Below are 13626 nucleotides of genomic sequence, written 5' to 3'. Positions count from 1 at the left end.
GGTTATAAACCCTCAACACTCTCTCCCATTTCTTTTTCTTTCTTTTTTTCTTTTTTTTTTTTCAATTTTCCCCTTGGTCTTGCTTGTGTGTCATTTTATCTTTAAACACATGCTTACTGTATCCTGTGAACATGAGATGTATTAGGTACTAGGGATGTTCCAGTGAATAAGAGGAAGAAAGAGGAATTGTCCCCAGTCTTTATGGGTTAGGATTACAGAGTCCTCATCAAGCTGCTACACTGGCGTTGCCCATCATGTACATGGTTCATGTATTTGTGATCTTCCTCAGTGATGGTTTCTTTCACCACCACTTTGGCAGTATCCTGTTCTTTATTACATGGTATCACTCAGAGAACAGGTATACCATCCTCCTCATAATTCTTTGCAGACAGCTAGCAGTATTCTCTCATGTGTGTGGCCCTTGTTACTGAATTATCTATATATTTTATTATTTGCTTAGTATCTTTCTCACTAGACTACTCTAGTTTATATTATACTCTTGTCTTTATTTTGTTTTTCATCATTAGTTCCTCATGCAGTCTGTTAGTGCGTTGAGTGATCTGATAGATTCTTAGGTTTTTAAAGGCTGCATAAAGTTCAGGAATAATGAAACAGAAATAGAATATAAAATATCTTGAAAAAGTTATTTGGCCTTTGGATTGTAAGCAATCTCAGGATTCCATTTAAAAAATCTAGATTTGGGAACAGTGGTGGAGGGAGGACAACACTGGTGATGGGAATGCCCCTGTTTAACTGTCACTATGTACCTTAAATGTTACTGAGAAAGATTTGTAATTCACTTCGAAACAATAAAAATTATTAAAATATCTAGATTGGATAATTTAAGCACAGAAATTAATTTTCTCATTTTTGGAGGCTGGGAAGTACAACATCAAGATTATGACCAGTTTGATTCTGATGAGAGTGCTCTTTCTCACTCACAGATGGCTGCTTCCTTGCTTGCTGTTTCCCCACATGGCATACAAAGCCAATTTCCCTGTTGTTTCTTAGACATAAAGCCTGGCCAATAAGCACCCTACCCTTGATACTTCATTTTACCTTAATTACTTCCAAATACATTTAATTTTTGCTCCAAATACATTTAATTTTTGGGAAGGGCCACATCTGGTGGGGATCAGGCATTATTCTTATCGTTGCACTCCTGGTCAACTCAGGGGACCATATGGGATGCTGGGGATCAAACCTAGGTTGATCTCATGCAAGGAAAAATGCCCTATCTGCTGTACTATCACTTTGGTTCCACATTTATTTTATTTAAATTTTTCATTATGGAATTACTGTGAAGTATGCAGTTACAGTTATTCATGATTGAGTTTCAGGAATTCAACATTCCAACACCAATCCATTCACCAGTGTTCATTTCTCTCCACCAATGTCCCTACATTTATACACAGCTTACTGATATCCCTGACAGTGATAAACTGCAGTACTACAGTGGTCCCATGAGATTCTCTCATATAGCTTATTCCATAGGAGGCTCTATTATCTAGGTTTGGGTAATTACACACTATGATATTCACACAAAGGCAAAAATAGCAAAAAATAGCCCAATGATGCAATTATTTAAAAATATTCTGGTTGTTAAATGAGGCGTAACTTTATTATTACATTATTGAAAGTTAGAACTTTATATTTCAATTTGTGGGGAACTTAATTTAGTCTACAGTAGTGCTGCTGTTCTCATACTACATAGCTCTAGGTACAGAGACAAATGTACACATCTTCCTAGTTTCTGCATGCTTTCTTGTGGCAGAGTCCCATTTACCAGCTGGAATGCAGTCAGCTTGTTGACTCATAAGAATCTGAGCATACTTGTCCAAAGACCCAAAAGGAATGAAGTCCCTCTACTTCTAGTCGAAAGTAGGTTTCTGAGTTCCTGTATTTGTCCAAGTCTGTCTCATACATGTATTGGGAATATTACTTTATTTTAAGGTAATCTTGTCCTCTGTCCATAGTTTATCTCTGTGAAAAATAGACAAAATATATTTAAACAATATAGTTAAACAACCACAGTAACATAAGAATATTGGTTAGGGGTCTTGAGCATTTTGATAGTTTATAGGTGAGGTAACTATGTACATAAAATACTCATAAAAATATAAACATGTGACATACAATGACACATAAACACACACAAGTATAAACATGCGACATGCATGTGAGATGTAATAATACTCATAAGAGTATAAACATGTGACCCAAACTATAACAAGTAAATTAAAATGACTTTTCTAAGGCAGTGGGTAGGATGGAAATTTGGTTTATTGGTAGAGGGACACTGACTCTGATGGTAGGTTTGTAGTTTCGTGAAACATTGAATTCATGAGACTGTTCTTAAAAGCTTTGTAAATCATGATACCTAAAGTTAAAAAGGGACATTAGATAAAACAGAAACAGTTTAGCCCAATCTCCAAAGAAAATATTTACTAAACAATACTTATATTTTAAATTTGAAATAGTCACATTAGTTAAGTTTGTATTGTCCTCCAAGAAAAATGAGTGATGCATTTGGTGATGTAAAATTAGTGATGTAACTAAAGATCTACATAGACACGTTTTTCAAAACAAAGATCATCCATCCCAAAGGGAATTCGAGCCCTATTAATGGGTAGATAAAATTGTTCCAGTACCTTCTACAGATTTTACTTATTAAGCCTAGGCAAATCATAGAAGTGACTAAAACTTAGACTATATATAAATATTACTTTAGTTTGGTACTGAATAATATAGTGTAATATTTTAAAATATGAAGCTAGTACACTGTGTACTTGAATCATGATTACTGCAATAAAGAATAAAATTCCACCTCCAAACTGCCAGATATGTGTTTTCTGTAGATATAATCAATAGAAACAGAAACATCATTAGGAGTATAGCATTATTTTGTTCTGAATGTTAAATCATTCAGCTGTAATTAAAAAAAAAGACTACTTCTAGATGTCTGCATCAGCCAGTGCTATAGATTTATTTTATTCTCAAAAGAGATGTAAACCAAGCTGTGAAAATCATGGGTACATTGATTTCACAGATAAAAATGGGCACTCAGGAGAGATGGGCCAGGTCCCTACCCTGCCAAAGCATCACCAGCTGTAACCACCAATCATATGCATTGCTTTGCCAATGGGCCAACTTCACTGCTTAACACTGATCTCTACAGAGATGCCTAATCAACCAAAACTCCAGGTATGCCTGTATTTGGGCAAACATTACCAGGACTTTGTCAGAGTGGGTGTAATAACCCTTCCCCAGCCTTCTCATGCTTCTAAAAGGCCTGGCAGTTGAAACAACACCCCACAGACACTGCTATCTCAGGCACAGAGTTTGAAATTCCTGACCTACACAGCTACATGCAACAATTCCATTTTTTCAATACTGTTATCCCAATAGGAACACACTAAATTTTTGATTTTTATAATTTTAATTTTTTTTTTTTTTTTTTTTTTTTTTTTTTTTTTTGGTTTTTGGGCCACACCCGGTAACGCTCAGGGGTTACTCCTGGCTATGCGCTCAGAAGTCGCTCCTGGCTTGGGGGACCATATGGGACGCCGGGGGATCGAACCGCGGTCCGTCTCCTAGGCTAGCGCAGGTAAGGCAGGCACCTTACCTCCAGCGCCACCGCCCGGCCCCTTATAATTTTAATTTAATTGAAACCATTGTGATTTACAAAGTCCTTCATAGTTAGGTTTCAGACATACAATGATTCAGAACCAATCCCACCACCAGCATCGATCTTCCTCCACCAATGTCCCCAGGTGCAACCCATACTACTCCCTCTTGCTCCCCAGCCTGCCAGTATAACAGGCCAATTTTAAGGTTTGATTCTTAAAGTTTGGGTCTCTTGATTCCATTGTTGCTGTCTTTGGCTTGAATATTTAGTGATGTCCTCTTTTTAACACTGCCAATATACCTGAGACCACTTGGCTCCTGGCCCCCATCCTTTCATATTTGGGAACACACTAATTTAGATGCCAATATTGAATTGAAGCCACCTAATGTTCAGAAACAAAACAAATAACAGAAAAATCAACTAGTAACAAATAGTTTGCAAACCTTCTGACAATGACTTAATGACCTTATTGCAAGATACAATGATTTTCACAAATTCTCTTTTTTTGCTGTACTTTAAAAATAATTTAATTACCACTTATCTATAAATAAGCAATACAGATATACTATTTTGTGCCTTCCAAGGCTTGTGAATGGGTGAGGACTTGGGGATAATAATAATAATAATAATACATTGGTATTGGAATATGGAGTGGCAGAAACAAATGTATTATGAACAACTATGTAAATCATGGTCTTTTAAATAAACTAGTTTATAAAAACAACAACAGGAATGAGCTCAGGTGGTAGCTTATTTTGCATATGTGAGATGTTCAGTTCTATTCCCAGCATTGAATATCCCTGAGCTCTAAATTGTATAGGCCCTGGTCTCTAAGCACTGCAACAGCAGTAGCACCACCATCACCACCACCAGCAGCACCAAATCAACAAGAAAATCAAACAAAACTCATTTCTTGGACTAACCATAGATAATGACAAAATATCACCAAATATAAATACTCTGGTTGGCCTTTACTTTAGTATTGTAAAATAATGTCTCAGGAGGAGAAAGACAAGTTTTGAAATATGTTTGCCTTCTGACATGCTCACTGATTTATTCGCCTACAGTTTTGGTGGAGAATATTTAATATAATTGATGAATGCTCTAAGATTGAATGAGGAAACCAACAAGACAGCAGTTTAAAAACATGAATCAAGAATAAAATACAATTTTAAAATGGTTGAAATGTTTTTTTCTGGTAATAATAGTGAAGGGAACAAGCAACATTTCTGTCATGCTTTAGAGTCTACATCTGTTTTAGAGACAAGCACAGTTCAAATCCACACTAGTAAATAACTTTAAATCTCATCATTCAAATAGCTTGTGGCTGTGTGTGTGTATGTGTGTGTTAGTGTGTGTATGTGTGTGTGTGTATGTGGAGGGAAGGGGCTTTATTTTGCCTCTTCCAATGCTTTATGATACCTCAACTTCTGTGGGTCCCTCATTATCTCACTTGAAATTACATACCTTTGGAATTTCTAGATTTCTCCTAAAAGGAAGAGGACTTACTTTCCTTTTTTATTTTTATTTTTTGCTATCAAGGAAGAAAGAAATAACTATAAGATAACCATGTTACAGATTGAACACAGGATTATTAACCTGTCCTGGCTTATCATCAGCCATTTTATATCATCTGATTCTGTATTTTTCCATCACTCAGCTAAAACCCACCATTGTCATACACTAAACTTGGCAGAGGTAGGAATCTAGAATCAGGAAATCCGTTCCTGGGTGGGCCAAGGGAAGTTTAAAAAGCCTGAACCCTGGCTGATTTAGGGGACATGGTGATGGGATAGAAGTGATAGATTTTGCTCTGGGTACTTTCTTCCAGCACCATTCCTTGAATCATCTTCCATGTGTTTCTCCTGTAGAGCAGGGGGACTCTTGCTTTCTTTCCTTTAGTTTGTCCCCTCAGAGAGCTCAGAGAAGAGATACTTCTCCCCTTGGGATTCAGTCAGATGGACCTTTCTTAGTGACCTTTGGTTTCCTATTGCTGAGGCAGGAGGAAAGTGCTGGGTGATGATGAGCTCATCAGGCCAGTATAGAAAACAAGGTTTCTGACTTGTTCGTTCTCAGAGAGCAGATTGTTGTCTCTCATTTGTATGTTAATAAAATTGCTACCAAGTGATAAGTGGTAAGTAACAGTCTACTTGATATATATTAATTGAATTCCTCTGAGTTTACTCCATCAAGTTGTCTTTACATGATGTATTTCTTCTACTGTGTTGTTTTTACAAGTGTTTGGATGAGCATATTTAGATGAGTATCTTCATATATATATATACATATATATATACATATATATATATATTTTTACCAGATAGGTTTACATCTCTGTTGAAAATTCCTCCAACTTCTTTCAGTAGTGCCTTTTTTATCTTTAGAAAGTAGGCCCTCTATTTTTTAAATCTATATGTCTCTTTATTTTATAAAATATGTTTTTATTTATTTAAAGACTATGTATTACATAGTTGATCATAATACATTTGTTTCCAGGGAAGTGGGAGAGAAAGTATTAGAAACAATAAAGAAAAGAAGGAAAGAAAAAATAAAAAAAGAAGAAAATAGTACAACAGCAAAATTTGTGAAAATTATTGCATCTCTCAGTGAAGTCATTGATAGGTTTATAAAATTTTGTTGCTAGTTGATTTTTATGTTACTTCTTTTTATTTATGAACATTAGATGACTTCATATTGGTGTCTTCCTACTGGGATGACGATATAAAGATATTTAGAATTATTGTGCAGTCGTGTATACAGCATTGTTGTCCAGGAATTCAAAACATGGTGTCTGATACTGTGGTTTTCATGGGGCGTGCTTTTGGCTGCTAGGCTTTGGAGAAGTTTGAGGTGTGTGTGTGTGTGTGTGTGTGTGTGTGTGTGTGTGTGTGTGTGTGTGTGTGTATTGTACCTGCATAAATCCTGGTGATGTAATCCCAAATACCAATATTTCTGAGTTTTGGTCATAGAGTCATAGATGAGCCATGTGACTAGGCCATTGGCAAAATGGCAATTGTGGGTTGTGGGTGGTGAGGACAGCTGGCATGGCATCAGCAGGGCAGGAACTTGGCCAGCTTCTCCTCCCAAAAATGTCAGTTTTCAACTGCATGTAGGTCCTCTTTATAGTAACAGAAAGATGCTGCCTATAGGGCCAATAGGGATGATAACTTACAGAGCCAGTAACGAGAAACCTTGTTTAGTACTCACTAGCATTTGAACTTTCTCAATTTGAGAATTTACCCAGGTTTTAACAGCCTACAAGATTAGTGTTCATATACATGGGAAATTTTACCCTCTTGTTATAGGGATGGGTTATTCATAGAATGTTACATTAGTATTTCTCAACCTTTTTCTGACCTTGTTTTTTCCCTGTGCTTGCCTATTTCATGCTATTGTCTTTTACTTATGAGATATTTTCACCTGATTCTCTTGGAATATTCCGGGGGTCCTACAGTGGGCCACTTCAATAAACGCTGTTGAAAAATATTGTTCTAAATAAGAGATTAACATCACATTTATTACTATTGTTACTATTCCTGACTACTCTTACTACTGCTAATATTGTGGCTGTTACCTGCGGTTTTACTAGAAATAGAGCAGATTCTACTGTGGATGATTTTGCTGAAACTAGTGTTGCTTCTTCTGCTGTCACTATCATCACTATTCACTTCTCCTATGCTAGGTACTTATTAAAATTCATTATTCAAATCTTTAAGATGCTTTTAGTCTACGTATGACCAAACTTGAGAGATAATGGCTGGTATATAAGCACACTAATTACCATTTATTTTATATCAATGTGTACTTGGCACTGATATTCTTAGCCCATTTAATTCTCTTCATCCTTCTAAGAGTTAGGTTGTACTATTAATACTTCCCACTAAATGTTTAAAGAGGACAAGTAACTTGCTGATGATAACATAGTAAAGGGCAGAGTTCTTCTCAAATACTTATACTGTTTTTTTTATTAGACTGTTCTATAGTCTTTAAATAAGAAAATAACGTTATCTAAGAGGATTTCACAATAGTCCCCAGAAATGATAGAACATATTATGAAGAACAAAAAAATGAACTTGAAGCAGAAAATATGAATGACTCTCAGAGATAGTTAGCAGAACTGGTGTTTAGGTCTTTAAATTACCAGTTCATGCTTTGATTCCCAATGGAAAAACAGTGTTTTACTGACTCAGTCTTTATAAAGCAACCCTGCAAATTAGTGCAGGCCCAGAACCTGAAAATTGGGCCAGGGGGACAAAAGTTGTAGCAATTATTGAGAGTGTACTTCTTGTACGACACCCTGTACTTGGGTAGCAACTATGCCCCTTGAGCAGTATAATGGAATATTGCTTTGATCAACAGTTTATTATTTTGTCCTTTATCCACTAATTTTTATTGTAAGATTGTGATTTGCCAAGTTGTAGCAGAAACTTTTTGAGAATTTCATAAACATGATGCCCTCCAGTATCAGATTGGACAAGCAAGTCTTTGGCAATATTTGGTGACCTCTAAAATGAGTAATAACAGGAATCTATTTAAGGGTTAGTCTCCCTCTATGATCTATAAGTGGCTAAGTGATGTTTTGGGCTATAGTGAGCCTTGCCTTCACTGTGGAATGCATTCTGTGTTGCTGGGGGGAACCAAGGTGTAAAGACAAGATATTAGGAAAGGTATATTAAGAGAATTGTTGAGAGGAAACTATAAACACTTCAGATATCATATCCTGTGTTTTGGATTTAAGGGCACAGACAGTGCTAATTAACTAGTTCAAGGCCTTTCTCTACTATTATGAGAAGCAAGAGGACACTCTGGATACCTTTATTTCTTTTTTTAATAATATTTTTATTTAAGCACCTTGATTACAGACATGATTGTAATTGGGTATCAAGTATATAAAGTATACTCCCTTTACCAGTGCAACATTCCCATCAACAATGCCCTCCATTTCTTATTCCTCTCCATCTCCCATCTTCCCCCTCCCTCAGCCTGTATTTGAGACAGGCCTTGCACTTATCTCACTTATTGAAATTGTTATGGTAGTTGTCAGTGTAGTTATTTCTCTAACTGCACTCACCACTCTTTGTGTTCAGCTTCATACTGTGAGCTGGTCCTTCCAGCCCTCCTCTCTATTGTCTCTGGGCATTATTACAATAATATTTTTTGTTTTCCTTAAAACCCATAGATGAATGAAACTCTTCAGTGTCTATCTCTCTTCTTCTGACTTATTTCACTCATCATAATAGATACCATGTACATTCAGGTATAGGAAAATTTCATGACTTCATTTCTCCTGATGGCTGCTTAATATTCCATTGTATATATGTACCACAGCTTCTTTAGCTATTCATCTGTTGAAGGGTATCTTGTTTGTTTCCAGAGTCTGTCTATTGTAAATAGCACTGCAATGAATATAGATGTGAGGAAGGCATTTTGTATTGTGTTTTTGTGTTCTTAGGGTATATTCCTCAGAGTGGTATAGCTGGATCATATGGGAGCTCAATTTCCAGTCTTTTGAGAAATCTCATATTGTTTTATAAAGTCTGGATGAGACGGCGTTACCACCAACAGTGAATGAAAATTCCTTTTTTCTCACATCCCCTCAGCACTGATTGTTCTTGTTCTTTGTAATGTGTGCCAGTCTCTTTGGCATGAGATAGTACCTCATCATTGTTTTGATTTGCATCTCCCTGATGATTAGTGATGTATGCATTTTTTCATGTGCTTTTTGGCCATTTGTATTTCTTCTTCGAAGAATTGTCTATTCATTTCTTCTCCCCATTTTTTGATGGGGTTAAAATTTTTTTTACTTGTTAAATTCTGTCAGTACCTTTTATATTTTTGATATTAGCCCCTTATCTGTTGGGTATTGGGTGAATAGTTTCTCCCAGTCTGTGGGTGGCTTTTGTATCCTAGGCACTATTTCCTTTGAGGTGCAGAAGCTTCTCAGCTTAATATAGTCCCATCTATTTATCTCCTCTTCTGCTTGTTTGGAGAGTGCTGTTTCCTCCTTGAAGATGCCATTGGTTTCAATGTCATGGAGTGTTTTACCTATGTATTGTTATTTATACCTTCTGGTTTCTGATCTGATATTAAGGTCTTTAATCTATTTGAATTTGACCTTTATTCATGATATTATATGGAGGTCTGAATTTGCTTTATTGCAGATGGCTGACCAGTTGTGCCAACACCACTTGTAGAAGAAACTTTCATTGCTCTATTTTGCATTTCTTGCCTCTTTATCAAAAGTTAATTGATTATATATCTGGGGCACATTCTCTGAATACTCAAGTCTATTCCACTGACTTGAGGGTCTGTCTTTATTCCAGTACCATGCTGTTTTAATGACTATAGCTTTATAATACAATTTAAAGTTGGGGAAATTGATGCCTCTCATATGAGGAAGGCATTTTTGCATGTGTTTTTTCGTTGTTCCTGAGGTATATCCCTAGGAGAGGTCTAGCTGGATCATATGAGAGTTCAATTTCTAAGTTTTGAGGAATTTTCGTATTGTTTTCCAGAAAGGCTGGACTAGACGGCATTTCCACCAACAGTGAATGAGAGTTTCTTTCTCCTCACATTCCCACCAACACTGATTGTTTTTGTTTTTGTGATGTGTGCCAGTCTCTGTGGCATGAGATGGATACCTCTATTTCTTATAAAACTGAGACTCCAAGTAATTTTTAAAAATTTATTTTGGGGTTAGGAGGTATGCCTGGAGTGCTCAGGGGCTACTTCTCACTCAGTATTTAGATGTTGTTCCTGGTAAGGCTTGGAAGGCCATGTGAAGCCCAAGATAGAACAATGTCTCCTACATGTTAAGCATGGATTCTAGCTCATTGAGTGCACTCTTTGGCTCACACAGCCTCGTTTCAAAATGAACTAGAAATCAGAGATAGTACAGAGGTTAAAGCATTTACCATCTTTGTAGCCAACATGGGTTTGATCCTTTTAGCACAAGCTAACAGTAACCCTTGTGCACTGCTAGTGTGACTAATAAATAAAAACATAAATTAAAGACAAGTAATAATTACCCTCAAATGCTGCTTCATAACTACTATAGAAATAGTTATATTTTCTTTTATATTTATTTCCCAAAAAGTAACTCACATTGCACGAAAATATTTGAAAACTTTATTTTCACACATGTATACATATATATACTTTAGTAATATATATATATATATACTTATATATAACTATGTACTATATATACTACTTTTGTAATTTAAACTGAGAGTATATGTTTAAACCATAGTTTTTAGATACATTACAAAAATCAAAGAGATTTGGTCAATTTAGCAATTAAGAGTAGAGCCATTTATGGACTAGAGAGATAGTTGGGATAGCATTAGAGCATTTGCCTTGCCTGTGGCTGACTCAGGTTTGATTCTTGGCATCTCATATGGTCTCCTGAGCTCCACCAGGAGTAATTCCTGACTGTAGAGCAAGGAGTAGTCCCTGAGCACCACTGGGTATGACTCTAAATTAAAAAAAAGATTCTGCCAACAAAATATAAAACCAAAAACCCCCAAACAAGAGTAGACCCATTCCTAAAAAGAACAGATGAGATGGAATTGCTCAAAGAATAGTGTTTGGTTTATGCATTTGTCTAGTTTAGGTGTTAGTAACTTCATATCTTCCTCTTTCCCTTCCTCTCCAGACCTCTCCCATATGTTTTTTATCTGTTTTCCTCACCTTGCACACTCTCTATTACCTTCTATAAGTCAAGCCTGCAAGCAAGGAGTAGATTAGGTCAAATATGTCACCCATAGTAGAAAAACAAATTATTCTAGACAGTGGAAGTCTGTAGTGGTTCATCCCATATTTATTGAGTACAAAGGTATACTTCACACAGTCCAGCAAAATTCTGAGAGAAAGCCATACTTTTGGGCTTCTTTGAATGTGGCTCTTATAATGAGGCATAGCATTTGTGGGAATTCTGGAAGTTCTTATGAAATGTTGGAAAGGTAATGACTCCTATGAAGGATGGTGTTTTAAGACTGCTAATTTGCAAGAAGTATTATCTCTCATTATTCTTGTGCCATTGCTGAGATACCAGGTTGAATTATTCCTGGACACAGTGTGGGCTACTGCATATAAGGGTCAGGCCTTGCAGAAAGAGCAGTGTGGATGCTTCCTTATTGGCCAATTCTGAATAGTACCATGCTATTGTTAGTTGTAAAAACTCTCAAGTCTCTGTCTGAGTGGTCAAGTTAACTTCAGAAAACACACATAAAATTTAGCCTTAAACAAGGCCAATATCCTGATGTGGCAGAAGCTATGTAGCAGGGTATGACCCTAGTTTTTTGCCTTGGGGAGGCATACGACTAGGCTTTATTTTTAAGTTTCTGTTACAATATACATGAATATTGGAGCCAGTTAGTGGTGAAGTGAAGAAGAGAGCATCTAAATCTACTTGTAGGTTCTTTTGTGTGTCTCTCCTTCCTTATCTCCTCTTTTGATGAGTGAATACCAAGGATCCTAAGGAAGGTGAAACCTCAGTCTAGCCTGACTAAGTGAATGGCAATAGGAGCACCTATTTAGACTTCATGTGAAATATATCAAAAGTGTTAGACAGGTAACTTGAAGAATTTCCCATGAAATCAATTAATATTCAAATTTAATCATTAGCTTTTGGCTAACAGCATTCTTTAGATTTAATATTCTAGAAATTCTTTAATATTCTAATTATTTCTAATTAATTCTTTAATATTCTAGAATTTTTTTTTGTTTTTGGGTCACACCCAGCAGTGCTCAGGGGTCATTCCTGGCTCTGTGCTCAGAAATTGTTCCTGGCAGGCTCAGGGGACCATATGGGATGCTAGGATTCATACCACCGTCCTTCTGGATGCAAGGCAAACGCCCTACCTACATGCTATCTCTCCAGCCCCTAAATCTAGAAATTTTTAGGTCATACTCTACTGTAGTTTTCCTGAACCCTTTTCTGATATGTCCTGCTTCTGACCATTTTGTAGTCTTCTGATCATATCAGTTATCCCTTAGACTTCAGTTATGGACCCCATTTATATAATTTTTACTTGTGAATCCCTAGGAATATCCTGGCCTACTTTGGAATATCCTGGTGGGCCATGTGCTCCTAGTTGAGAAGTGCTGTTCTCAGGAATGTAGGTCTGTCACATTTTCAGTAATTATTTTAAGATGTTTTAAATCCCTAAATACAAACATAAGAAACATGTGTACATTATGAGCTAATGACTTGGAAAGAATAGTATGTGTTCTGAGATGGTAAGATTATACAACTACTAATATGGAAAAGAAAAATGGGCAGGAGGAAACATTTATATAAATTTATAACATCACCATATTTTTGTCTGGCCAAGATGATGGAGAAAGAATATGATTTCCATGTGGTTCAGTTGAGCACTAGGGAGAGAATATCTATGTCATCATTCATTTCTATGATGCTTTTGGTTTCCAAATGCATAATGTATGTATGCAATACTTAAGCAAGAGTGGGATAGTGATGTAGGAAAAGTAAGAATAGTCACAGTGGTCTCCATGATGAATGACTAAAGTCCCATTCACAAGGAAGGAAATCTGTAATTTTCATAATGTTGTGACTTATAATAATAATAATAATAAAAATTCACATACATATAAATATTTCTTTGTTTCTCTAACACATATCTTCTAAACTTTCAAAATATTTTATTTGTTTATGGGCTATGCTGACAATGCTCATGGTTCTGCACTCAAGGATCACTCCTGGTGAGGTTGGGGGACCATATGGTGTGCTGGGGATTAAACCCAGTCAGCTGTGTACAAGGCCTTATTTAAAATATATATATGTTGCTCTGTCCCCATACTTTGGATATTTTTCTGTGGTGAATATGTTAGGTGAGAAAGAAATGTCAAAGAGGTGACTTTTATAATGCACTCATTTCACTTACATTTGAAGACTAGTCAGGGTAACTAATCTGTGATCAGAAGATTGGAGCTTTCAATCCCCCATTAGTCTTCACCCAGGAATGGATATGGCT

This window comes from Suncus etruscus, chromosome 2, assembly GCF_024139225.1.
Source record: "Suncus etruscus isolate mSunEtr1 chromosome 2, mSunEtr1.pri.cur, whole genome shotgun sequence".
Lineage (NCBI taxonomy): Eukaryota > Metazoa > Chordata > Mammalia > Eulipotyphla > Soricidae > Suncus > Suncus etruscus.
This window is presented reverse-complemented; position numbering follows the sequence as displayed.